The following is a 6,000-nucleotide window of genomic DNA, read 5'->3' as shown; positions in this document are numbered from 1 at the left end:
AAGAAGTTTTCTTTCATATCTAGTTTATTGAATGTTTGTTTGTTTTTTAATCATGCAAGGGTGTTGGGTTTTGTCAAATGCTTTTTCTGTGTCAGTTGAGATGATTGTGTCTTTTTATTCCAGGAACTGCTGTTTGATTGTTTTAACTGATGTTTGATTGTTAAACCAACATTGCATTCCAGGGATAAATCCTACTTGGTCATGGTGTATAATCTTTACTTGTTGCAGGGTTTGGTTTGTTAGTATTTTTGTTGAGGACTTTTGCATCCAATGAGTAGTGTTCTTTTCTTGTCATGCCTTTAACTTGCGTTGATATCATGGTAGTGCTGGCTTCATCGGAGGAGTTTGGACATACTCTTTCTTCTTCTGTTTTTGGAAAGAATGTGCGGTGAACTCTTCCAAGCGGAGAAAACATTCTTTAACTGTTTGGTGGAATTCAGCAGGAAAGCCACCGGGGTCTGAGCTTTTTCTACGTGAGCAGTTTTTCAATGTCCCATTCAGTCATCACTCGCTGCATGTCTGTTCAGATTGTCTGCTTCTTCTTGAGTCAGTGTTTGTGGATTGTGTCTTGGTAGGCGTTGTCCGTTTTATCTACATTGTCTGACTTGTTACCATACAGCTGTTCACAGTATTCATTCATAATTCTTTGTATTTCTGTAAGGTCAACTGTAGTGTCTCTTCTTGCATTTCTGATTCTAATAACTTGAGTCTTCTCTCTTTATCATTGGTCAGTGCAGCTAGAGGCTGGTTAATTTTGCTAATCGTTTCAAAGAGATAGTGTTTGGTTTTAGTGATTATTTTTCCTATTGATTTTCTATTTTCTGTTTTTCTTTTCTCTATTTTATTAATTTTCACTCTATTTTTTTTTATTGGTTCCTTTCTTCCTTTAGGTTTAGTTTGTTCTTATTTTCCAGGCAGATGATTAGGTTGTTGATTTGAGATCTTTCTGCTTTTTTTAATTTAAGAGTTGACAACCATAAATTTCCCTTTAGACACGGCTTTAGCTGCATCCCTCATGTTTTGTTGTGTTGTATTTTCATTTTTCTTCTCATCTCCAAGTATTTTATAATTTATATTTTGATTTCCTCTTTGATCCAAAGGTTATACAGGAGGGCATTGGTTAACGTCCACACATCTGTGAGTGTCTCGGGTTTCCTTCTGTTATTGATGTACATTGTGTTCCACATGGTTAGAGGACGCACTGTGTCATTCCGTTCCTTCTTCTAGCACAAGTAAGTGAACTTATCAAGGTTGTAGGCTATAAGGCCAATATGCAAAAAAGCAACAATAACAACAACCTCAAGAAAAAAGTTATACTTTCTATATACTAGTGGTGTAGAATTGGAATTCAAAATTTATAAAGCAGTACATTTACTACCATGCAAAACTATAAAATACTCAGGTATAAATCTAACACATTCTGTACAGGGTCTGTATGCTGAAAATTATAAAGCCCTCATGACAGAAATCAACAAGCACTTAAATACATGGAGAGATAGCGATGATTATAGATGGAAAGATGTCATTCTTGTTAAGATGTTAATCCTCCCCAGGCTGATGTAGAGTTGACCACAGTCCTATTTAAAATTCCAGCAGGCTTTTTTTTTTTTTTTTGTCGATACTGACATGTTGTTCCTATAATGAATACGGAAAGACGGAGGAATTAGAAGAGCCAAAATAATTTGGAAAAGAAGAACAGTGTTGGAAGACTTGTCCTGCCGGTTTACTGTACTTCTTGCTACTAAGTTCAGCCATCAAAGCAGCACAGCGTCGGTACAATAGTAGTCGCATACATCGCTATGTGGAGTCCAGGGATGGAGTCACACAAATCCCTCGGACAGAGTTACAGAGGAAATTCACTGGCAAAAGGATAATCTTTTCAAGACGTGCTCAAACAATTGGATATTACTATGCCAAGCAGTGAATCTTGACCCAGGCCAAAATAATAATAATAATAATAATAATAGCCATGAATGTAAAATGTGCAACTATAAAATCCCTATGAGAAAACATTGGAGAATATCTTTGTGATCTTGAATTAGGCAGAGTTTTTAGATATGATGCTAAATACAAGATCTATTTAATTAAAAAAAAAGAAAACAAATTGGAGTTTATCAAAATTAAAAACTGTTGCTCTGGAGAAGACCCTGTTAAGAGAATGGAAATGAGGTGCAGGCTGGGAGAAAAGGTCTGTCCAGCACGTTTGTGACGAAGGCCTTGCGTCTAGCATATATATGTGTATAAGCATCTTTTTTTAAAGTTTTAAAATTAATTTTAATGGGGTGACATTGATAAATCAGGGTACATATGTTCAGAGAAAACATCTCCAGGTTATTTTGACATCTGATTATGTTGCATACCCCTCACCCAGAGTCAAATTGTCTTCCATCACCTTCTCTCTGGTTTTCTTTGTGCCCCTCCTCTCCTCCCACCCCATGTGTATAAATATCTTTTAAAATTTAACTATAAGATAACAAATGCTCTGAATTTTTTATTCAGTGAGAGGAGGGGAGGCAGAGACAGACTCCCACATGTACCCCAACCAGGTCTACCCAGCAAGCCTGGTAGGGGGCGATGCTATGCCCATCTGGCACAGCTGCTCTGTTGCTCAGCAACCTGAGCTTTTCTTGGCGACTGAGGTGGAGGCCATGGAGTCATCCTCAGCGCCCAGGGCCAACTCATTCCAATCAAACCATGGTTGCAGAAGGAGGAGATAGAGAGAAATAGCAAGAGAGAGAGAGAGAGAAAGAGAGAAAGAGAGACAGAGAGAAAGGAGAGGGTGAGGGGTGGAGAAGCAGATGGGTGCTTCTCCTGTGTGCCCTAACTGGGAATCCAACCCAGGACATCTACACACTGGGCTGATGCTCTACCATTGAGCCAACCAGCCAGGGCCTGCTCTGATTTTTTAAATTATTTATTTATTTATTTTTTACAGAGACAGAGAGTGAGTTAGAGAGAGGGATAGACAGGGACAGACAGACAGGAATGGAGAGAGATGAGAAGCATCAATCATCAGTTTTTCCATTGCGTGTTGCAACACCTTAGTTGTTCATTGATTGCTTTCTCATATGTGCCTTGACCGTGGGCCTTCAGCAGAACGTGTAACCCCTTGCTTGAGCCAGTGACCTTGGGTCCAAGCTGGTGAGCTTTGCTCAAACCAGATGAGTCTGCACTCAAGCTGGCGACCTCGGGGTCTCAAACCTGGGTCCTTCCGCATCCCAGTCCGACGCTCTATCCACTGCGCCACCTCCTGGTCAGGCTGCTCTGATTTTTAAAGAGAGCAAAAGATCTAAATATTGTAGGTACTTTGGCAAGGAAGATCGACAGATGGCGAATAAGCATGTGTAAAATTTATTTCCACCATCATTAATCATTAGGAACGTGCCAGTTTGAATTACAGTAAGGGATCCCTGCACTCCTGTTGGAATGGCTGAAGTACAGAGTCTGACCACAGCAGCGTCCGCGGATGCAGGGTCACTGAGACAGTAGTAGCCCTGTTGCTCCCCGACTGCCAGAGGTCACAGCGTCGTGGGAAGCAGTTTGGCTGTCTCCCATGTAGTTACCTGTGCCTTGTCATATCATTCTTGGTGAATGAACACTCATCATGCTCACATTAAAATCCTTATGCAACACAGGTGCTCTCCCACCGGTGAATGGAGAAATGGTGGTCCCCTATGCAAGGGACCACTACTCAGCCATGAAGAAGAACGTGCTACCTAAAACACAAGTCACAGATAGCCCTTACATGCACCTTTGCTAAGGGAAAGAAGCCAGATTCAGGGGTTCCAGTCCACCGATAAGACACAATAATGGGGAGAGGGTCCGTGCAGAGCCTGGAGGCAGAGACTGAGCACAGAGAGCCCGCGTGAGGGGCTGGGGGGTGGAATATATGATGACCATGGTGGTGGGCACTTGATCAGGTATTTGTTAAAATGCATGGACATCACTGACTAAATTAAAACCATAGTAAGATATAGGGAAATAAAGAAATGGAATACAAACTAGGACAGAGGAACCTGACTGTTTTAAAAACGTGTGACATCAGCCCATTGAAGGGAGTTGGGGAAGCAAGACAGTAGCCCATGTCCCTCTGTGAATCATTCTGGGAAGAGATCAAGACAAAAGCAACTGGACACGAATGTCATGCTCTAGGTAGTGAGTTTGTTTCTCGGGAGGGTGTATGTTAACAATTCCGAAACTACTTGGTGTGTCTTGAAGAGCTGAACAAATAAGTAAGTGTATGTTGGATAACAAGAGCCAGGTTTCTCAATTGTTAAGGAAGAGACGTTACAAATAAGAACCTTTGGTGATGTAGTGGAATCAGAGGAGATACATGCATACACCAGGTGCATCCAGACATCAAGTACGTGTGCGCATAGGGAAGGAGTACACAGGCCCCGACTAATTTGCTCGGGCGGTAAGAGCGTCGTCCCAATATGCCAAGGTTGTGGGTTCATTCCCTGGTCGGGACACATACGGGAGGTGACCAGTGGATGTACAACTAAGTGGAACAACAAATGAATGCTTCTCTCTCTCTCCTTTCCTCTCTTTGTCTCTCTAAAATTAATCAATTTTGAAAGTTAAAAAAAAAATAAGTATACGGCTCATAGTCCCAATTTCTTTTACCTGAGATGGTGTCAAAGCCATGAAACCCTGGTGACAGTGGGCACACAGTTGCCCACACTTGGTTCCTAAGTACCATTTTTTCAGCCAAGGGAGCCAGAGCTGCGTTTAGAAGTGGATGATTCCAGGGTAGGGTGGAAGCGGTGCAAGACGAGCCCAGTGCGTCTCGGGAAGCTGGAAAGAATCGTCTCGGAGACAATGGGGTGCGTCGACAGGGCACAGGTACCAGCCTGCAGCCATCTGAGCAACAGAATAAATAGCGCCAGCGCTGAATCATAACCCAGTAAAATACGTCTCCGAGTTCACATTGGGATAAATGATTGAACAAACAAACAAATGGGGGAGGGAGTCTCTCCCTTCCTTGCAGAAGAATCCCAAGTCTCCCACTAAACGCAGAAGGGATGAGGGAAACTGTGGTTTGGGTTAGACCGACACAGCCGTGATTGAGGCAGGCAGGACCCACGCACAGACGCTAAGATCGTGTGGAGAGAAGTTGGACCTGACACTGGACATCGGTGTGGTCTCAGCTTGCTCGTGGAGGACCCTGGTCAGCGCCACCTACGCAGAGCGGTAAAGGTAGAGTTAACATCACCTGGAAGAAAGATGTGCTGACCTCCTGCAACGTGGGCGTGATGCATGGAGAAGGACCCGCTGTTTCCATGGCATTCTTCCCAAAACGCGTGGCCTGAGTCTCAGCAGACATCACACAAACTCAGACTGAGGAAGAGTCTGAGATGTGATTGACCGACACCCTTCCAGGTGGCAAGGTCCTGAGAGGCATGAGAGGCTGGGGTCTGTCACAGGCTGGAGGAGACGAAGGCACTGCAATGGCTCTGTGCTGCATGCGGCCCCGGTGTTCCTGGTCCAATGATGTCACTGTGACTGTACGTTATGTCGGCGTCAGGGAGGACGTGTGACCGGGACACGGGAACTCTCTGAACTATTTTTGCAACCCTTATGTAAGTATGAGGTTATTTCAAGATAAAAAATTAAAAATATGACCCAAACTAAGGAGAGAGAGGAGAGGACAAGAGAACAAAGACCTGGAGTGGTTTGGCGACTTCATCTCAGAAAGAGCTATGGGCGTGTTCTTGCTGCATGGAGTTCACTGGAAGCAAGTGGACAAGAAGCAACATGACTTCTTCCAGCATCTGTGTGACTAAGACTCACAGTCACTCGTGGGCCCTGGCCCTCTGTGGTGGGAAGTGTTTGGAGAGACAACTCCATCCTCAGGAGGCCACGTTTCCCGACACACAGCTCAGACGGGGCCAGAAGAACCTTCTGGACGACATATCTGAGGGTGGGGCGCTCCTGCGGGGAACAGAATCAGAGCCTCGTCAAGTCCCAGGATGGAGGGACAGCTCTGGACAAGCATCT

Source organism: Saccopteryx bilineata, chromosome 9 (assembly GCF_036850765.1).
Source record: "Saccopteryx bilineata isolate mSacBil1 chromosome 9, mSacBil1_pri_phased_curated, whole genome shotgun sequence".
Lineage (NCBI taxonomy): Eukaryota > Metazoa > Chordata > Mammalia > Chiroptera > Emballonuridae > Saccopteryx > Saccopteryx bilineata.
This window is presented reverse-complemented; position numbering follows the sequence as displayed.